This window comes from Cibotium barometz, chromosome 9 (genome assembly GCF_041138505.1).
Source record: "Cibotium barometz isolate CiBa-2024 chromosome 9, ASM4113850v1, whole genome shotgun sequence".
Classification (NCBI taxonomy): Eukaryota; Viridiplantae; Streptophyta; class Polypodiopsida; order Cyatheales; family Cibotiaceae; genus Cibotium; species Cibotium barometz.
This window is the reverse complement of record NC_141054.1, coordinates 51450106-51473424: the sequence shown is the minus strand read 5'-3', so window position 1 is coordinate 51473424 and position 23319 is coordinate 51450106. Positions and strand designations below refer to the sequence as shown.

Genomic DNA, 23319 nt, shown 5'->3' with positions numbered 1-23319 from the left:
TAGTCGGTGATAGGTAATTTCATATCTCGGGGGATGTGCAAGATTTGGAAAGATTTTGAATTTGAATGAAAATTAGCTATCGTAAAAAAAAGTGTCGAAAGAGCGTGAGATTTTTTTCCGAATCTTATTTCCACTCTCTTTCCCACGTATTTTTTGACACTTTTTTCCACTCTGATTTCGATGCTTATATCGACGGCGCAAGTTTTTACAGTGAAATAGAACCTCTCTTTTTTTTGCGTTTTTTTTTCATGCACGTGTGTTTTGCTTGCTTCCTCACCAGGTATGCCTCCTTTTCCCTCACTCCTATCTCCTTCTTTGCCCTCCCTCCCCTCCCCTCCTGTCCCCTCTCCTCTCCTCTTGGTTGTTAAATTGGTGTGTGTGTGTTGAAGGATAAACCTCCTTGTGTATTCATGCTATTCACACTTTTAGGGTTTTGTATTACTAATTCTTTTCTCAACTTTTTGTTGTGTTTTGTAGGTCTTATAATCCTCTCTTTCAACTTCACCAAAAAGAGGTAAATTCTTTTCTCTCTTTCCTTTCTTTTCGATTTTGTATGTATGCATTAGGTTCTTAGGGCTTTTGTAATGTATGCATTACTAATCCTTTCCTCACTCTTTTGTTGGTTTTGTAGGTCTTCTAATCTTCTCTTTCAACATCACCAAAAAGAGGTAATGCTTTTCTCTCTTTCCTATCTTTTTATCCTCTCTTTCCTCTATTTTTATCTACCAAAAAGAGGGGTTTTGTTTTGTAGGTCCTCTATGCATAGAGCTCTAATCATAGAGCTTAATCTATACATTAAGCTCTATTCATATAGCTTAATGCATAGATTAAGCTCTATGCATAGAGATATATGCATAGATTAAGCTCTATGTATGCATTAAGCTCTATGTATAGAGCTTAATCTATGCATACATTAAGCTCTATGCATGCATTAAGCTCTATCTATGCATGAAGCTCTATCTATGCATGAATAGAGCTTAAAGCATAGAGCTTAATGCATAGAGCTTAATCTATGCATGTATTAAGCTGTATGCATAGAGCTCTATGCATGCATTAAGCTCTATGCATAGAGCTTAATCTATGCATGCATTAAGCTTTATGCATGCATGCTTAATGCATAGTGCTGGGGTACGGTTTAGTTTAGGATAGCGTGGCTTGCATAGTGCCTTATGCATAGGCCTCATGCAGAATGCTTTATGCATAAGCTTTATGCATAAGGCCTCATGCATGCTTTATGCATAAGCTTTAGCATAGCTTGCATAAGGCTTGCATAGCGGCATAGTTTGCATAAGGCTTGCATAGCGGCATAGTTTGCATAAGCTTTAGCATAGCTTGCATAAGGCTTGCATAGCGGCATAGTTTGCATAAGGCTTGCATAAGCTTTAGCATAGCTTGCATAAGCTTTTGTATGTATGCATTACTAATCCTTTCCTCACCCTTTTGTTGGTTTTGTAGGTTCTTTAATCCTCTCTTTCAACATCACTAAAAAGAGGTAAGTGCTTTTCTATCTTTTCTCTATTATTATTGCACCGTTGGGTGCTGGGGATTTGTTTTGTAGATTTGCGCATAAGCATTATGCATAATGCTCATTTACGCTTTATGCATAAGCCTCATGCATGCTTTATGCATAAGGCCTCATGCATAGTTTTATGCTTAAGGCCTTATGCATAGTGCTTTATGTATAAGCCTCATGTATAGATTTATGTGTAAGGCCTCATGCTTAAGGCCTTATGTATAAGGCCTTATGCATAGCTTTACGCATAGGCTTTATGCATAAGGTCTCATGCATAAATGAATGAATGTTGAGGGATAATCCATGTGTATGCTTTTATTAAAGTGTCCATGTGGACTTTGTTGTGTGTATGTAGAAACATGTCTCACACTTCAGATGAGACACCGGCTTACTCTCCATGTGGACTTTGTGTGTGTGTGTAGAAACATGTCTCGCACTCTAGATGAGACACCGGCTTACTCTCCATCCTTCTCTCCATATGCCATGCCGCTTGACTAATTTATGGGTTTTTTAGCACAAGCCATGTCCGAGCAAAGAGCGATAACACAACAATATTTTAGGAGAGGGGCGGACACTTCGGCTGCACCATCGGGGGCACACCACCACCGCTAACCCTAGTTCACCTGTAGAAACCCCACAAAGAGCCGCTAGAATCCCTCCCTCAGGTTGCTCGTCCACTCGCCGCAGAGGACAACGCTCGAGTAGTGGAGGTGGAGGCGGCTGTTGTCCAAGTGGGGGCACGGATGGGTCTACGTTTCCACGTGAGCATCCTTCTCCATCTAGCGCTAGAAGCACTCCATGCTCGCGATCATCGCGACGTTTCGACACAGCCCACACTAGTCGATGGAGAAAACTTTTACACCATTGTCAATGGCAATGTGGTTTTGGATAATGTCGGGCAAGAGATGAAGAGCCACATCCCGCGAGCTTTGCCACATTGTCTTTGCAAATGACTTTATGACTTTATGGCCAAAGTTGGATAAAGACAAGAAAGATAAGAGTCATAAATCAAATCAAGGATGAGTACAAGCCAGCCGACGGTAGTGATGTCGTTCCCATAAGGTGGATAAAGGACCACATGGTAGACGTCATGAAACATTGGTGGGGAGATGTGACTAGGAAAGTGAAGGCAGGGCGTGAGAAGCCTTGGTAAATGAGCACCGAGGATTGGAATGAGGAGAAGCAAAGGCATGCTTGAAATCCCCAACGCTACAAGCAACAAGAGGATGTGGCCAAAGCCCGAATGGAAAGCATAGGAAGCTCTCACCTTGGAAGCGGCGGTTGGGACGCATTCCATGTTTACTTTGTAAGTATCAACATTTATCTTGTATGTTTCATTTGATGTTATGTCTACTTTGTAAGTATTAACGCTTATCTTGTTGTTTTGGTACTTTTAGAATCAAGTGGTTGGTCGGCCGGCAACGGGAGAAGAGGAGGACATTGCTCACCCGCCATAACACATACTTTCTTTTGGAGAAGCTTGAGCGAGAAGGCACCAACCTCAATTGGGGGCGCATTGCAGATATGGTAAGTGCGGCAAGCCTTAACCTTATGATTTGTATACTTGCGTTCCCTTGTCATGTTAGATCGTTGTTTTGGTATACCAAAAAAAGCGTCTTGTATGGTTTTTGTAGAGACCAATGTTGAGAGATATAATCGTGGTGTTGTGTTGTGTGGGAAAGCACCCTAGAGGTGCAAGATATTGTGGTGAGATAGGAATGCCACATGTAATATTGTATGGTGTGTGAGTGTTGACCAAAAGAGTGGAAAAGGAGTTGCCACATGGATGATGATGTGTAAAGTGGGATAAGGCTAGAAAGCCTATATCATTGTATGGTTCACTTGAGATATGCAATAGAGTATTGTTGAGTGTGCAATCTCCCTCTCTCTCTCATGGAGGTTTTAGTGTGGTTTAATCCACCTTAATCTTATGCTTAATCTATATCCTTCACCATGATCAATCCCATTTCTAGATTGTTAACATAGTATCAGAGCGAAATGGGCTCTTGGTCATGGTGATTATTATGTATATTAGCTTGTTTATGTGTTTGTTTGATTAAGCATGTTATTATGGTTCATTTTTAAATTAAAAAAAATTATGCACACTCTATTATTATTCTCTATTCGCATTTGAGAGAGGAGTTCAAAGCTGCCTACTATGAAGCTGAAAATTAAGATTTCAGCATTATGAAGACTATGGAGTCTTCATCTAACATCAAAGAACTTGCCCAAGAGAGTTGCAAATGGGGTTTTGCAACATGGAGAGCTTGCTCATCATCAAGGAAGCTGAAAATGGAGATTTCAGCATTATGAAGGCTATGGAGTCTTCATCATCGTCAAGAAGAAGCTACCAAGAGAAGATATGCTGCTGATTATGCCTCAAGAAGGTTGGTTTTGTAAAGTTTTGTGTTTGAGCATGGAAGAATGCTTTATGAAGGGTTGCTATTATGTATGGGATTTGTGTATCCCATGAATCTTGTGTGGAGGTGCATGCTTGTCAAGATGATGGCAAGTGAGATGGTGAACTCAACGGAGTTCACATGTGTGTGCATCAAGAAGAGGATGCACTTGTGAATGTTTGCTCAATGAAGGAGAGCAAAGAAGGGGATGGAAACCTTGGCAGTTTCCACATGTTTATGCATCTATGGTTTCATTTGAGAGACCATGTGAAGAAGCACCCTTACAGTTTGTATGCAAGGAAGTAGCGTGCAAGTAGTGAAGCTTAGTTTAAAGCTTACAATGGCCATGTCAATGGCTATGGTGGAATCTTGGAAGGAGGTTCATTACAGAGGCAAAGATTTGTAACAATGAGAAGCTGCATGTGAAGCTCAATGGTGGAGAGCTCACAAAGATATTAGAAGAATACGGCATGAAAGACTGAAGATGCAGCACTGTAGTAGCAGACATTAGTAAGTGATGCAATAGCTCAGTTGGCATATAGCAAGTGGTAGAGCAGCATAGCAGCAATAATGTGTGGATCTACAGCAGGAGCAGCACATCAGCAATAACAACATGAAGAAGACGATGACCCGAGTAGCTCAATAGAGAGATCTGGCTGTGGCAATGAGGAGGCCACTCCAAGAAAAAGTCAAAGTGTCGAGCAGAGTGGAACTTGCAAGTTGTGCTAAGGAAGCGATAATGTTCGGAGGCAACAAGAGACGGAGGCTGGAGCAAGGAGTCGTGCGCAGGATAGAACTAATGCAATGCACTACAAGAAGAAAGCAGGCATCAACGGCAAGATTTGAAGGATGCTCAGTGCTATAGGCATTAGCACAAACACCAGAATCATTGAGGATGCATTTTCAGCGAACAACACAGCGAACAAGCCAAGCAGTCGTAAGATGGCACAGGTCTCCACACCGAGCTCGTGCATAAAGCACATCAGATGGCTTTGTGAACTGCAACAGCAGCAGGAAGATCGCCATAGCTTGGTGAGGCAAGGAAGGAGAAGAACCATTGGTTGTGGGTCCCAAAATTGGCACGTACTCTGATCGTGCTGCAAACAGCGCATTCAACGGCAGGCAGCACCAACTTCCTAACGCACAGCTGCTAAATAAATTTAAAAAATAATGAATTTTTTTCCTTTGTTGTTTGGTTCAATTTACCCTTAATGAGTAAGGGTTGCTTCACACCATTCCCTCATAAGCTTGAGTTCATAAGCTTGAGTTCACATGGTCTTTGAATACTTGTTGTAAAAACACAAGTAAAAGATGTAGTTCATACATGTTCACACACACATCGAGGGTCCCCTGCCCGGTTGCGACCAAGGGGTTTGTAATTTTATTTTTCACCCAAAAATGATGATGGACAATCGTCCCCACGAGCATGCGTGCTCCAAATGAATTTTTTTTTGTAATGATCCATGGTATGAGGGTAACCTACCCGAGCTCACCGAGAAGCTCAAAATGGTTGTCATGTGATGTGTGCAAGAGCGATGCATGTGTGAGGTGCATGCGCATGGGTTGGTTCCCACCCGAACTTCTACGTTCAAATCGGACTCAGTGATTCCGCTGTGAGTGAGTCGGCTCAAAATGGACTAGGTGTCTAAGATGGTAGACACGGGCACACATGTTTGGTTGATGGACACTCCAATGTATCATTGAGGGGGAGTGTTGAGAGGTAGCGATTGTGGTTGTGCGATGCTACATTGATATGGGTGATGGATGATGAGTGAGTTGTGGAACACCTCGATCAAGCGGGGGTGTTGAGAGATATAATCGTGGTGTTGTGTTGTGTGGGAAAGCACCCTAGAGGTGCAAGATATTGTGGTGAGATAGGAATGCCACATGTAATATTGTATGGTGTGTGAGTGTTGACCAAAAGAGTGGAAAAGGAGTTGCCACATGGATGATGATGTGTAAAGTGGGATAAGGCTAGAAAGCCTATATCATTGTATGGTTCACTTGAGATATGCAATAGAGTATTGTTGAGTGTGCAATCTCCCTCTCTCTCTCATGGAGTTTTTAGTGTGGTTTAATCCACCTTAATCTTATGCTTAATCTATGTCCTTCACCATGATCAATCCTATTTCTAGATTGTTAACAACCAATGCCTGATCCTGAGTGGTGAGGGCTCCGTATAGAGTGGCCTTGTGCATGTCTTTTTCCTTTTACATACACATTTTGGTCAGCTCACATCTTTGTTTGAGCTTGTATAGATTGTATGCAAATTTTGGCTTATCTCGTCAGAGCTTGATATGTAAATTTCAATTTTGGCTTATCTCGTCAGATCTTGATATGTAAATTTCACATCTTGTAATATAATTTGGCCATTGTTTGCACTTGTGTGAATTGTGTACCTACTTTGTAATGTCGAAAACGTTATGGCACTCTCTCTAACTTTTTTAATAAATTTGCTTTGTTCTTTACATAAGAGTACAGTTGCCTTTGGTACTCTATAAATTTGGCATAATGGTGCATCCAGCTATAGTCTAGACTACAGCTGGATGCACCATTATGCCAAAAAAAATTTAATACTTGCATGCGTTGAAATAAGCGTCGAAAGTTTCTTGCATCTGTCGAAAATAGCGTCGAAAGTTTCCTGTATCCATCGAAAATAGCGTCGAAAGTTTCCTACATCCGTCGAAAATAGCGTCTAAATGATAGTTGAAATAAGTGTTGAAATGCCAGTCGAAATATCAGTCAGAATCGAAGTCGAAATGTAAGTCAAAATAATCGTCAAAAAGAGTGTCAAAAAATGCGTAGAAAAATTACTTTTTTCGATGCTTGTTTCGGTGACTATTTCGACGTTTCCATTTTGACGCGTATTTCTACGTTTAGGGGATTTCAAGCCTAGTTCTAAAGCGTTGAAAAAAGCGTGGATAATGGTCCCGTCTCTTGTAGTGTAGGCCAACATTGTAGCCTGTGAGACGAACCTGGGCGGACCACTCTAGCAAATGATTAAGTGTGTAGGTCCCATGTATGTATGCTCGTAATAGCTCATCACTTGAGGGAGAGTGTTGAAATAGCATGTGATGGGGGGTAACACAAGAAACTTTTGGTGGTTCCTTAGTGAACTTCACGGTATATGGGGAATTCTCAAATATTTACTACTTATCCATTTGACAATTTCCTATATATAACTAAACCATGGTATTCCTCATTTACTCCTCCTGCCATATCTAGGAAATATGGGCGTTCATTGAGTATTTAAAAAACCTCAAACCTGTAAGTTTTTTATGAATAAAATGATCCCCTTTTTCTTTACGGACTTACGGGTATTGGTTTTCATTATAGATTGAAAAATCCCGTTTTGTAAATGTATTTTTATAAAGTTACCTTGAAATTTGGAATTGAAAAACCCCTTCATTTGAACTCACGTGCTATATTTATATATTTTTAGGTAAACCCTACAAGGGTAATTCAATTTCCTATACGTGGAGAATCGAACCGTAAATGATTAATTGGTCATTTGAGAAATATTTTACATGAAATCGTTTATATCCAATATTTATACATCAATATTATTACAAACTAAAATACTTAAATTATCTCTTTCTCTCTCTCTCTCTCACGAGTGCAGAGCCCTATACTCACGGCTCCACATACAGAGAGCCTTGGGAGCCATCACAGAGCAGGAGTCGAGGAGAGAGATGAGGAGACTTACTCGCCGCAAAAGGCGGGCCTTCGCAGAGATACAGGAGCTAGAGATCTTTCATTTCTTCATGAGTAGAGATAGCCCTGTCTCATGGCGGCACTTCAGAGAGCCCCGGACCCCGACACCTATTGCAGACCCACAGACATGGCACACATATGCAGAGGGCCTATACCATGCCCCACAGCAGCCACCTTTACCTCAGCCACAGGAGCCTCGACCTACCACAGCTAGCTTCTTTACCCACTCGATGGTACAGGAAGCTATCCGCCGCCTACAGCATGGACGGGCCGCCGACCATATGGGCCTGCAGGGTGAGCATCTCATATATGCAGTAGATTCTTTAGCTCCTTTTCTTGCACACCTGTTTAACAGGGCACTAGCAGAGGGTTTGCCTACGGAGTGGACGATGCACACCATTGTGCCGATTCACAAAACAGGGGATATGCTCGATCCGAGCAACTACAGGACGGTTATGGTTGGCCACGTGCTGGCCAAACTCTATGGTGCAGTGCTGGAGCAAGAGCTTAGCTTATATGCTGAGCGAGCAGGTTTACGCTCATCAGGGCAGGCAGGCTTCAGGAGAGCTTTCTCTACCACTGACCATGTATTCACTTTGAGATGTATGATTGATCAGGCCAGAGTGAGGAAGAGAAAGCTCTATTGTTGCTTTGTGGATTTCCGCAAGGCATTTGACACAGTACCACGAGAGAGGCTCTTTCAGCGCCTGCAGTCTCTTGGCATACCAGCAGATATGACATGGGGCATCTATGCATTATATGAGCAGGTTTTTGGGCGAGTCAGATGTCCAGGAGGTATGTCCGAGACTATTGCTAGCACCATTGGTGTGAAGCAGGGATGCCCACTTTCCCCCACGCTATTTGGGTTATACATTGATGAGGTGGCTGACTTCATTACACGGGGAGGCGGAGATGGAGTTGATTTAGCAGGTACCTCAGTACATATTATGCTCTATGCTGATGATATTGTATTAGTGTCTGAGTCTCCAGGTGGTCTACAGCAGCATCTACATGCACTCGATGATTTCTGCACACAGAGGGGTCTTACTGTGAACCTTGGGAAAACCAAGGTTATGGTCTTTCATACATCGAGACAGGGCAGGAGTCAGCTGACATTCACTCTCGCAGGATGCCAGGTGGAGGTGGTGACATTATACGTGTACCTAGGGGTTACCTTCTCTGCAGCAGCCACACGCTTCACCATGGGTTCAGCAGCCAGAGCTAGATTGACACGGGGATATGCAGCATTGGCTATGCTAGAGAGACAGTGCCACCAGGCGCATTTTCAGGAGCCCCGGACGAAGGGGTGGCTATTTGACACATTACTCACACCGGCATTGATGTATGGAGCAGCGGTATGGGCGCCAGGCCTTGCTACCCATTGGTGGACACAGATAGAGAGACCACAGGCCCTCATGATGGCACGGATGATACGCAGCAAACCGTCAGTACCTCATGACATTATCCGAGCAGAGTTTGCTACGCCTCCTATGATGGTAGAGGCCATATTTCAGACTATATGCCTGCTAGACAGATTTAGAGAGATGCCACAGGACAGATTGTCATACAGAGCTTTTGAGGCATCTAGACAGCTGGCTGAGACAGGAGACAGAGGATCATGGTATGCACAGGTCACACATTGGTTCTCACAGCATGGCCTAGACATGGATCATCTACCACCATTCCAGTATGACAGGGATGCACCACATATCCGTCTCTCTCATAGTGAGAGGAACAGAGTATTGAGACAGGATCTATGGCAGCTCTATACACGAGAGACATGGATATCGCCTACACAGCCTCTTCCACCGAAGATGCTATACTACAGAGATCACTTCATGAGTATCACTGATGATGGATTTATAGAGAGGCCTAGATACATGGAGGGCTTTTTACCACACGGCTCCCGAGTGGCTATTGGTCAACTCAGAGTTTCATCACACCGATTGGAGATTGAGGCTGGCAGAGCAGCACGGATCCCTCGAGAGGAGAGGGTATGCAGATTGTGCAGAGAGGAGGTGGAGAGTGAGGAGCATTATGTATGCAGATGCAGAGCATATACAGCCATCAGAGAGAGAGATCCCATTCTATTCAGAGAGCCACGTTCCCTATGCCAGATCTTTGAGGCAGCAGACCAGCGCATACTGGGGAGATACATTCTAGACATACAGCGACATAGAGAGACATTATTACAGGCTTAGACAGCTCCAGAGGGGGGGCGACAGACACAGATTACTGCATTTTTGCAGAGATCCATCCTCCTCCCAGCCCCTACACGGCAGGGAATTATTCTCCAGAGAGCAGAGACACTTAGAGCCCGCAGGAGACAGAGGACACCTGGCTTTCGGACACCACGCCTATACCAGAGAGAGATGACAGAGATCAGAGCTCAGTTTCACAGAGAGGGTGCGGAGCGACTGGCTCGCTTCAGAGCACACCCAGGCATGTTCTTCAGGGAGCTGTGGACACCCCCTTCACTGATGTATACCATTTTATACCCCCAGTATGGTACAGGATGGAGCTAGCTAGGTTGCATATCATGATTGTATACTCCATGCATATAGCTTTGCATTTCTCCTAGTAGTAGAGCTCCATCCCCTGCACACCCAGATTCAGTTTTTTTTTTGTTCAGTACTTTTTCATTTTGTTGGGATGACAGAGGATACCCCATACAGGTACTTTTTTATTTTTTTTTTGTTCAGTACTTTTTCATTTTTTTTTGTTCAGTACTTTTTCATTTTGTTGGGATGACAGAGGATACCCCATACAGGTACTCCGATTTGTCTCATAGGCCGAGTTCGGTCTTTTGGAAGACGTTAATAAAATCTTTCTTTCTTTCTTTCTTTCTCTCTCTCTCTCTCTCTCTCACACACACACACACACACACAACTGACTTTTTTTGTTACCTTTGATATTAAGGTTTTTTTAATCTTACTCAAAAAAAATATAATTCCTAATTGAAACTTTGCAACCTTGGCATGCAGATCCTAAAAAAATAAAAGCTCGTACTTTCAGTATGCATTCCTATGCAACTCACTTCTCTTTTTATATCCTCGCTCTATCCCATCTCCTCAAATTGGTTTTGGCCAATGGGTTTGTCATTGATGGTGATCTCAAAGAAAAATCAAGGATTCGAATCCCGCAATGATGAGAGTACGTATCAACATGCCATACACATGGTACAAATAATAGAAGTGAAAATAAAGCAAGTTGATGTTTCAAAGGACACAGCTAAAACCCCAGCTCTAAACCTAACCATAAACTCTAATGAAAATGCAAACAAATCTCAAGTCTCACATGTGCAAACAAAACTCATCTCACGTTCATATGTTGACTATGAAGCCCACAAGTCTAGGATAAATCTTCATTTGTTTTCTCCTAGACTTATGATTCCCTCATCCGTGCCTAGCTCGTTTCCTCTTTCTGATTTTATCCAAGGGATAAATGATTTGTCTAAGTGATCGACATAATGACTTTTTTCCTCTTATTGATCTGATCCAAGGGATAAATGATTCGTCTAAGTGATCGACAATATAACTTTTTTTATTGGACAATTCTTTTGTAGATGATTGGTCAATTACAATTTCTTGTGATCACTTTACTATGATTAGGTGATTCTATAAGCAGACGATTTGATCATTCTTTATTTGTGATTGATTGATTCTATGCGTAATCGACGAATCTTGTTTGCAATCAAACCATTACTTCTTGTGTGTGATCAACCGATCATTAATGTGTAATGAACGATGATTGAGCAATTATACAGAGATGATCAGTGATTCTCCTTGGTTGATCCTTCTTCACATAGAGATTTGACTCGTCTGGAAGTGATCCAATCCAGGTAATACACAATCTATGATTCTTCTCCACCAATGTTTTGACTATGTACAAAAACTATCTCTATTCATGCAAGTGATTTAATTGTGCATTAGCAATTTGTTGTGAATAATTCATCTCTGTAGACAAACAATTCAACTGTAGGATTGGGAAAATTTGATATGCACGATTTCAATGTGCAGCAAAGTGATTATAGGTCCATTTTTATATCAGAGGAGAAAGTTGATGATTCAAGCAACAGGTCTGCTAAAAAGGCTAGTAGGTACGTGGGGTATGTTGAAGCGCTTGATGATCATTTCTTTAATCGTTTCTCATATGTTTTTTGGGACTTCATGAAGTCATTGTGATTTGACAAGGTGATCCTATTGATTCTTTTCTTCCTTTAATTGCTAGGATTAATTGATCCTATTGCTAGGACTTCATGAAGTCACTATGATTTGACAAGGTGATCCTATTGATTCTTTTCTTCCTTTAATTACTAGGATTAAAGTCTTAAGACCTTACTAAAACTCTCATTGATTAAGCTTCCCATACTTTGTTTGATGATTGCCATTGATAGTAAGTAGGTACGTACACACGCAAATCACCTTTATCTAGTTCCTCCACACATGTGAGCTCAAGAGATCAACATTCTTAACCCAAGTGACACATAGCCAAATAACATTCTCAACCAAAATCCTGTGGAGTTAGTAACGCATAGCCAAATAACATTTTGAATGTAATTTAAATTACATTTGAAAGATTAGACTATTATAATAATCAAAAAATGGATAAGTAAATAAAGTGATGTGAAACAATCAACAATATGAAAGTGCACTGAGAACATGGGGTTCCACATGCTGAATGAGGCTCAAATTATAAAGGAGCAATGGTCTTTGTAATCTTGCATGATGGTGGTGTCAACACAATCACCAAGGATTGATGGGAGGCTTAACAAAGGGCCACCACTTATAGCCACAAGTCTTGTGGTCAAGCGTGTTGATGGGAAGAGTACAACAAAACTTTTGGGAATCCTTCATGATGCAAAGATTAAGACCTTAAGACTGAGATTCCACCCCACATTCATGGTAATGGATTTTTAGAGAAGAGGGTTATATACCATGATCATGGAAGAAGACTGTACATACAAGCTATGATTGGGACACCAATCACCTTTATATACACAAAGGAAACCAGTCTTTGAAAATAGCCCTAAAACAAGGAAGACTTATCCTCCAAACGTCAAGGCATTCTTGTTAACAACTCTGACACAACTGTCTCAGATAGCTTCTTTAGTCAATATCCACATAATGATATTTGCAAAGCATGTAACATCGAAGCTCACACCTCTTGGATTGATATACATAGAGCATGTAAGAAGATGTTGGATGATGAAGATGAGGACCTAGAGTATGATACCCTCCCATATTGTAATGACTATAAGGATTAGATTTGGCTACCATGGACACTCTAGAGTAGAAGCTGCTTGGGACAACATTTAGATGACTGGACCATGCCAAAAGCATATCATTGTTCATGCTAGAAGCATTTGAAATAGAACCAGTGATGGGACCTACTCTTCTTGAGCTTCCCCCACATGAATGCCACCTTGTTTAATATAGGGGCTAGTCACAACTTTTGTCATGGGAGACATGGACCTTATTATGCTTCTTGCCCTTTACATCATCCACAAATTTCCTTACCAAGATGAACATATCCCAATCCATCATCATTGGTTGTTTTGAAAAAAAAAACGTGCACTTGTAGGTTTTATGTGACCCCCTGAAGTATAATTAAAGAGAGCATCAAACTCGGGAGGTGTTGATGAATTACAATCCCCACATATTGTGTGATTAGTTGGTAGAAAATGATCCTAACCCAAATCTTACTCAGGAAAAAGATGACCTTATTACTCAAATGGACCAAAGTAAAAGTGACAAGGCTGCACAGATATGGCATCTTCAGGAGGATCAGAAGATGCTAAGGCAACGGCTCACTAAGCGAAGCCAGAAGAAGGTAGAGACCCTTACAAGCTCTTTGATTGAGGCAATGAATAAATCTATTTGCAGATAACACACCAACGCACTCGCTACAAGCTCTTCAGGAAGAGAGGGAGGAGTCTAAACAGCTTCTAATTTTCTCGACAAGGAGCATACATCCCATAATCTTATGTTGACCAAACATATCCCACTAGTTGCACCAGGCTCATGTGCTACAGAACTTCATGCCGATTGTGTTCGGCGGGTGGAAGAATATATTACTTCTTTTGTGGATATTATAAATCACACCTATGCCCAATTGCTGGGTTATTGGAATGATAATAATTTATTTCTTTTAAAGTATTCTACTGGTGATACTGAAGGATCTGCTATTGCTAGTGCTCCCTCGACGAACCCCTCCTGGAAGATCTCCTTCACCCGGATGTACTCTCGGAGGAGATTCTTCGTCCTGCCCCATCAAATGACTAGAGGGTTTGCATGTAGGGCCAGATGGCACAGTCACTTTTTGGATCATCACTGGCTCCGTGCTCTTGCATGCATCGATAGCATTTCACACTAGTGGTCTTTTCATTCTACCTATTCTATTGAAAACTTTGTGCATTACAAGGAGAAGTATCCTCAGGCAGCTCCTCTGGAGGAGTTTTATCGCACACTGAAAAATAAAAGGGACCTTGGTTACCCAGATGTTGATGAAGATGCATATGTTACAAAGATATGATGTGGGTTGTCTTTCTCTTTTACATATGCACATACCTGCTTGCACGTGAACAAATCCTCTCTTCATGTACACAGTTTTAAATATGCACACACATGCATATTCTTAAAGCACCCATTCGGGCTGCACACACTACACATGTACTCACACAACTACCCGCACATGCACAAACGCCCATCGTGTGAAATAACCCCCCTCGAGGTCTTAATTTTTCCCCTTATCCCCCTTAAATACTCCCTCCTCTAGATTAACCACCCATGGGGTCCTAATGCTTTCTATAAATACCCCCCCATTTCAAATAACCCTCCAAAGATTCTCAAATGTGAAATATGGGGTTTGGTTTTTGATAAATCTTGTAGAGAGGAGTTATAACAATTGATGCTTTTATTGGAGATCTATTTTTCAAATACATACTCTCTACTTCAACCCAAAAACCATCACTAAGCTTACTTCAATGCTTTTAGTGGAGTTCTATTTTGTAACATACTACTCTCTAGACTACTTCAACCCAAAAACCATCACTAAGCTTATTACTTGCTTTTAACATGCTCTGTGCACATGCATGCAAAGTATTTGTTTCTACTACACCATTTTAATGAGGAGGTTGGCGTTTTTTGTGTCAATTGATGGTCGATTCCATGCTCTTTGCAAAAATAATTGAAAATCCTTGATTTATACTAACCTCTTCTATATGATCTTAAATCCTTGATCTCCTTTCAACTTGTCTAAGCTCTTAAAAATACTCAAATGCTTGTGACTTGTGCTTTTCAACTTGTCTAAGCTCTTAAAAAAACTCAAAAGCTTGCGACTTGTGCTTGAAGAAATATAATCGTTACTTTCTTGAGTAATAATATACAAAACAATGCACCTAAATAATATCATTAGGTAATGGAGATTGAGTTGGTAATGGTCCCCAAATATCACTATAGAATATTATTCGTGTCAAGCACTCCTCTTGCTCTATATGTGTTATCACTACAATATAATGAGGGTTTAGCAGCGAAAATAGCAACACTTTTATAACTAGAAGGGTGCAGAGATGTCGGGCCTATATCGCTAAACACGCTGCTATTTTCGCTCTGCAAGGGTTCGTCAGCGAAACTAGCAGCGTTGTTTCGCTGAGCAGCAAAATAGCGTTGTTGAGCAACGAACGTACTACATAATAAAAAAAAGCTGGGGCAAACTGGGGAGCCTGCACAGGACTCCCCAGTAGCGCTATTTTGTTGAGCAGCGAAATAGCACTATTGAGCAGTGAACGTACTACGTAATAAAAAAAGCTGGGGAAAACTGGGGAGTCTGCACTGGACTCCCTAGTCTGCCCCCAGCTCTTTTTTTTCTAATGTAGACACAATAAAACTAACATAACTTCACATTATCATGGACAAGTGTAATGTAAAACTTATAAATACCAAAATGAAAAGACATTTGCAAACCATGGTTTTAGGAACGTCAAAATTCAATTACAATACCTAGCAGAATTACATAAGTGTATGTTTCCAAAAAACTCATATACAAGATAAAGCGTAATAAAAACCTATGGACCTAGGGGCTATCTAGATCTCATGTTGTGCGATTAGTATTGTTCCTTGTGGCTCGAGACTCTTCTCTTGTCACATTTCCTGTAGGATCCCTGTTCCCACCGAGCAACGGATTCGGGGTACTGGCAGCGGAAGTAGCGCTCCTCGCGCGGGACAGGGGTCCCACACTCGGGGCCTCACCCACGGATATCCGGATAAGAGACTAATCCGTCGGTTGTTCCAAAACCAAACCCGGAAAAACTTTCTTAACCGGAAGCACGGGCGATTCCACCAGGATAACTTTTTACTCTAACGTAGTCAAGATCATTTCTGATCGAGATGATCCAATTACATCTATAAGATACTTAGTCAGTTCAAGGAAGAAACTTGCACTTGGATCATTGGGATCAACGCTTTTTTCCCCATTCAAGAGGCACAGCCGTTGATTCCTATCCATAGAACAGTTACTGTCCGGGATTTTTTTTTTTTCTATCGTAAAAACAAAAGTTTGAGTCTCGATTTACGGATCCATCAGTCCAGCCTAACCCCATCCAATCCCATGGGTTAGCCAACCGCCCAACCACTGTAGTGATGGGATCCAATTAAAAATTTGGTTAGGTTTTGTCCCGGGTACCAAGGAAAAGAGTTCCAAGGCCCCCTAGCCGGATGTTCATGCAAAATAAAACTAGTCACACCACTCACACACCCAATATGAAATTGCCCTTTTTCAATCAGATTCAACCAGTTTAAAACAATCCTTTAATAAAACCATAGTATCATTGAGCACCATCTTCCAATTTATCCAATTGATTCTTAATTTCCCATCATTCCTTCATCAGAGTATCTATGGCATCATTGGCAACTAGAACGCTCAGGAGCCGTTTCGATAGTTCCTAGCCCATAATACTTGGCAATATAATCACTTAACAAGATGGACTCTCGTTGAAGATCAGCAAGATCAACCAACAGATCCATATAAGGAGCCATGGACTCATCCATTGAAGACCAGCAAGGTCAATCAACCAGATCCATGCTCGATTTCAGAAAACAACTCCAACTCTGTTCCAATATCTTCCTCGACGCACGCGTGGGTATCCTAGGCAACCCAGAGCCCGAGCACCGTATGGTCAGCACCCTCTAGGATCCTTCGCAGGTAACCTAGCGCTTCACGCATAGGCCGCTTCCTTGGCCCCTCATCCACCGTACCGGAAGCTCACCATTTTAATCGCACCGAGGCTGGTCAAGACCTCGGCCGACCTTGCTACGCGAGACGTCCTTCATTGACTCCCCGTCAGCAGTTGCAACTTACCATCACGACTTTAATCACAAGACGGTCAAAATGCTCCCCCCAGCATTCTTGACATAAAACAATCATTTACAAACAGCATTTACAAACAGTATTTACAAACAGTTTACAACACAATTTCTATTTTAACTTTCATTTTTCCACATTATCCCTCATCAATCTACATTACTTATTCCATATTCCATTTATATGTATACTCATCCCATCACATCATTTCTATCTCCTCACTTCAGATTCCCTCACATCACATATCGTATATTCACATTCATACATCCACATCTATATGCGTACATTCACATCTACATGCATACGTCTACATCTCTATGCATACATCCACATCCACATTCACATTCACCTCCATACATCTACATCTACATGCCTACATCCACATCTCCATTCACATCTACATCTATACATCTACATCTACATGCATCCATCCACCTCCACATCCACATCTACATCTATACATCTACATCTACATGCATACATCCATATCTCCATTCCCATCTACATCTATACATCTACATCTACATGCATCCATCTACCTCCACATCCACATCTACATCTATACATCTACATCTACATGTATACATCCACATCCACATCTATACATCTACATCTACATGCATACATCCACATCTCCATTCACATCTACATCTATACATCTACATCTACATGCATCCATCCACCTCCACATCCACATCTACATCTATACATCTACATCTACATGTATCCATCCACATCTCCATTCACGTCTACATCTATACATCTACATCTACATGCATACATCCATATCTCCATTCCTGTCTACATCTATACATCTACATCTACATGCATCCATCTGCCTCCACATCCACATCTACATCTATACATCTACATCTACATGCAAACATCCACATCTCCATGCATAATAAAATTCTTTTAATTAATCTAGGATGATAGTTCCTAGGATATGGTAGGAAGTCCTCTTTTTGTGCTTTGAATGAATTTATTTTATGCGTGATTTCCATAAAAATTTTGCCATAGCTCCGCTACTATGACTGATAAATCTCAATTTTTTTTCTAAGGGATAAAGCTCATTATTAAAGAAATAATTAGAATGGTCCCTAATTGGATCATCAATCCATAATGGTCTCTAATTGGATCATTAAGAAACAATTAGAATGGTCTCTAATTGGATCATCAATCCATAATGGTCTCTAATTGGATCATTAAGAAAACAATTAGAATGGTCTCTAATTGGATCATCAATCCATAATGGTCTCTAATTGGATCATTAAGAAAACAATTAGAATGGTCTCTAATTGGATCATCAATCCATAATGGTCTCTAATTGGATCATTAAGAAAACAATTAGAATGGTCTCTAATTGGGTCATCAATCCATAATGGATTGAATCATCAATGTGCATAAACTAAAAGCATAGCAAAAAGCCATTAATTTGGCCTCAAGCATAGCTTAATCTTGGATTAAGGAAAAGCTTTATGAAAAGCTTCATTTGGATTGAGAATGGGTCATGAGTATGACCATTTCTTGAGTGAGAGAGAGAAATTATAAAAAACCATTAGAATTTAGATATAAGTGGAAATTAACTTCTATAGCATTTATTAAATTATGTAACTCTTCACTACTATTCACCAATTAACTTCAATAGCATTTAAAAAAAAACCATACCAATTAAACTTCTCAAGCTTGAGAGGGGTTGAGAAGAGAGAATCATTGAGAAATTATAGAAAGATCAAAATTCAATATACTTACCTTATAATTTGCTTGATTCTTTAGTCACGGTAGAGGCCCCCAACCAATCAATTGGTTTAGTATGTTGATGGAGCCACCAATGGGGATTGAAGAAAGAGAGAAGTATCAAAAACTAGTGAATTATTAAAGAATTCACAACTCTTGGCTTAGGTAGAGTAGAGTAACAATGCACAGACACTCTATATTTTGGCTTAGGTGGAGTAGAGTAACAAGCATAAGACTCTATCTAATTTGGCTTAGGTGGAGTAGAGTAACAAAGCATAAGAGACTATATTTTGGCTTAGGTGGAGTAGAGTAACAAAGCATAAGAGACTATATTTTGGCTTAGGTGGAGTAGAGTAACAATGCATAAGACATTATATTTTTTTCAACAAGGGGAGGCTTCTATTTATAGGAAAATTTGAGCTCCTAACCAAACAAACTGATTCTAGAATTTTCCAAGTCAGTTTGGTTGAATTTGGACTAGATTTGGACCTAGTTTGGTTACTTTTTGATTCGGTTTGGTTCCATTTTGATTTGGTTTGGTTCAAGAGAGATGAGAGATAAAAATATCACATTATTTTTGAGTTTAAAACTCATTCAAGCATGTGAAATATGCACCTCCTTTAAAGAATTCCCCTTCCTTACATATGTGTCAAAATTTTATTGCTCATAGTTTTTTACTAATAAACCTTGTACATTTTCAACTCTTCATCTTATGTGAAATATGCACCTCCTTTAAAGAACTCCTCTTCCTTACATATGTGTCATAGTTTTTTTACTAATAAGCCTTGTACATTTTCAACTCTTCATCTTATGTGAAATATGCACCTCCTTTAAAGAACTCCTCTTCCTTACATATGTGTCATAGTTTTTTTACTAATAAGCCTTGTACATTTTCAACTCTTCATCTTATGTGAAATATGCACCTCCTTTAAAGAACTCCCCTTCCTTACATATGTGTTTATTTACTAATAAACCTTGTACATTTTCAACTCTTCATCTTATGTGAAATATGCACCTCCTTTAAAGAACTCCCCTTCCTTACATATGTGTTTATTTACTAATAAACCTTGTACATTTTCAACTCTTCATCTTATGTGAGCATTTACTCATTTTTGGATATCTTCTTTTACAAATTGGATTTATCTCCTCCCTACACATGGATTGATGCTATTGGCCCATAGGAACCTTAATTGGACCATAATCTAAAAATTTCTGAAAATCTAGACCCTTAGACTAAGGTTCTTTATACTTATTTCCATTTAATTCCAATTGCACATTGGAAAATTCTTTTTGAATTTCTATTTCAGGGGAACTTATTTTAATAAGATGAGTTAATTTTCTATCCAAAAATATTCATAATCTGAATATTCTCTCTCTAGCATATTTTCTCTCTCTAGGTTAAAACAGCCACAAACAAGATCTCTTATATTTCAGAAAAGGAATTGATTACAGGGGAATATACTAGACATCAAAAAGGGGTTGGGGGAGGAATCTTACATTCTACCCCACTTAAAAAACGCGAGATGTCCTCATCTCGCAGCTTGGAATAATTTCGCAAGATGCACGAATATGAGACTTAGAGAAAAATTTTAATCACGATTAACCACCAAGAAAAGTCTTAAAGAGAGCAAGATTCAAAATAAGAACAAGATTTAAACTTTATTCATTCACGGGACTTATACAGTAAAGATAGAAGAACTCTTTACACTTCCATAAGCCCGTCCATCATATGGTCACAAAAGCAGTCCTCACAAGCTGCACAAGTATAGGGTAACTCATCTATGGGAATGATTCTGCTGGTTATTGCCGCACCTATCTCAGTGGTATGAGGTGATCTAACAAAAGGACCTCTGAGAGGCAAGCCAAAAACGGGATAAAGGCATATCTTCTCATGAGGAAGAAAACACGCCAGTAAGAAGACCCGCTCAGAAAACCCAAGATGCCTTGATCTCATGATGCAGTAGTATCGAGGACCCAAACCCAAAGCTTCAATAACCATGGCCAAGCGGACATTGTTACGAAAGTGCTGCTGACCCCAGGGTGTTACCCTAGTTATGTTTTGATAGGTCCGCCATTTGGTCTGCGCTACAGAAGTTCCTAGGTGAGGAAAAAGTGAGCGCTCATATTGTTCTATAAAGTCTTTCTTCACAGACTCTCTTGCGTCTTGAAGGTGAGAAATCATCATGGATAAAACTAGTTCTTGTTGCCAAGCCATGAAGGAGATTAAGAAATAAAGGAGATTGATGGGAGTAAGATTACTGTGAGCGACAAGTAAAAGTTACGACTTATATAAAGGAAGGAGCTAGCGTAACTTAGAAGCCAACGGTAACTTGCCACTGAAGTTTTACCGTCTTTCCATGATTTGGGGTTTGACACATTTTTCTATAGAAAGCATTAAGAATTTTGAGATGAGGAGATAAAAGAAGCTTGTAGGCTAAGTCACCTACTTTCATTGAATTCAGATATAAGGCTCACAATATCTGGGGGATAACTTCTTATACTTCCCAAGAGATAAAGAACTTCTTTTGGGCTGTACTCGAATGAAAACCAAAACCTTGGTATCCAAAACACCGATTCTCACTTCTAAACTCATTGTTCTAAATCCTTAAAACAGGTGTGACTCCTGAGAAGTATTCTAGGAAAAGGGTCTTCCTTTTTTAAACAGAATTTTTCTTTTATTTTAGAGAGGGAATAATTATAAGATCAGAAAGGAAGATTCTTACTCCAGTATACCTCGAAGGCTGGGGAGGAATCTTACATTCTACCCCACTTAAAAAAATGCGAGATGTCCTCATCTCGCCAAGTAGAGGACAACTCTTTTTCTTAAGATCCAATTTATTCTGGGGTTCCTTATATTCTGGTCAACCCAACAGAACACTGGGATAAATATCCCTTATATAGAACTCATTATTAAATAACAATTCATTCAGATCATATCATTCATATCTTTAACATGATAATGGTCCATTAGACCGAAAAGTTTCCTTCGAAACATTCCTCCACGGAAATTTCAGTCAAGCAAGTTCTCAATTTGACATCCCTTAACTTGATCTACCGGTCAAATATTAACAGTAGCAATCTAACAGCACACCCATTAACCTCATAGTGATTTGCTGAATTCATTATCATCATTCTAGTTATGAATATCATTACAGGGATTCGTCCCATTCCCCCTCATTGTGGTTTCATTATATTTCAACTAATTTTTTAAAAATCAACATTTTTCAATCAGCATTTTCAATCAGCATTTTCAATCAGAATCCAAATCAATTCATCCATTCTCAAACAGAATTAAAAATCATATCAATCACATGCAAAATCATCATCTGGATAGCATTAACGCTTATAATTTCAAGTCTTAGATTTACTCGTATATACTGTCAGTAAAGAGCTGCAGTATACTCTCGGTATATACGGGTAGTCACGGCCCTTGGAATTATAAGGTAAATACTATCATGTCTAGGCCTCAAGCAAGTCGGGGTTTCTATATAATTGTGGTACTTCCATCTGAAGACCCAATTACCAAATTACGAGTTTCAGTTTGAATATCAAATTGTATGAATTATCTCACACAATTATAATCTTTTTGTGTCTCTTGACAAATTTTTGATATATTTGTCTTCTCAGTTGATCTTTATTAACCAAATGCTCTGATACCAACTGTAGGATCCCTGTTCCCACCGAGCAACGGATTCGGGGTACTGGCAGCGGAAGTAGCGCTCCTCGCGCGGGACAGGGGTCCCACACTCGGGGCCTCACCCACGGATATCCGGATAAGAGACTAATCCGTCGGTTGTTCCAAAACCAAACCCGGAAAAACTTTCTTAACCGGAAGCACGGGCGATTCCACCAGGATAACTTTTTACTCTAACGTAGTCAAGATCATTTCTGATCGAGATGATCCAATTACATCTATAAGATACTTAGTCAGTTCAAGGAAGAAACTTGCACTTGGATCATTGGGATCAACGCTTTTTTCCCCATTCAAGAGGCACAGCCGTTGATTCCTATCCATAGAACAGTTACTGTCCGGGATTTTTTTTTTTCTATCGTAAAAACAAAAGTTTGAGTCTCGATTTACGGATCCATCAGTCCAGCCTAACCCCATCCAATCCCATGGGTTAGCCAACCGCCCAACCACTGTAGTGATGGGATCCAATTAAAAATTTGGTTAGGTTTTGTCCCGGGTACCAAGGAAAAGAGTTCCAAGGCCCCCTAGCCGGATGTTCATGCAAAATAAAACTAGTCACACCACTCACACACCCAATATGAAATTGCCCTTTTTCAATCAGATTCAACCAGTTTAAAACAATCCTTTAATAAAACCATAGTATCATTGAGCACCATCTTCCAATTTATCCAATTGATTCTTAATTTCCCATCATTCCTTCATCAGAGTATCTATGGCATCATTGGCAACTAGAACGCTCAGGAGCCGTTTCGATAGTTCCTAGCCCATAATACTTGGCAATATAATCACTTAACAAGATGGACTCTCGTTGAAGATCAGCAAGATCAACCAACAGATCCATATAAGGAGCCATGGACTCATCCATTGAAGACCAGCAAGGTCAATCAACCAGATCCATGCTCGAT

At 40.3% G+C, this 23319-nt stretch overlaps 1 long non-coding RNA gene across 1 annotated transcript in view; it reads left to right on the top strand.

Moving 5' to 3' along the window:
- The window catches only part of LOC147635685 (uncharacterized), a 34576-nt gene extending 31210 nt beyond the window's left edge, over window positions 1–3366 (top strand). The window contains exons 2-7 of the long non-coding RNA XR_015266696.1: window positions 478–514; window positions 632–668; window positions 1456–1492; window positions 1869–2819; window positions 2911–3040; window positions 3148–3366. This is a non-coding gene — a long non-coding RNA (uncharacterized LOC147635685). The remainder of the gene's footprint in view (window positions 1–477; window positions 515–631; window positions 669–1455; window positions 1493–1868; window positions 2820–2910; window positions 3041–3147) is intronic.
- Window positions 3367–23319: the final 19953 nt, after the last annotated feature.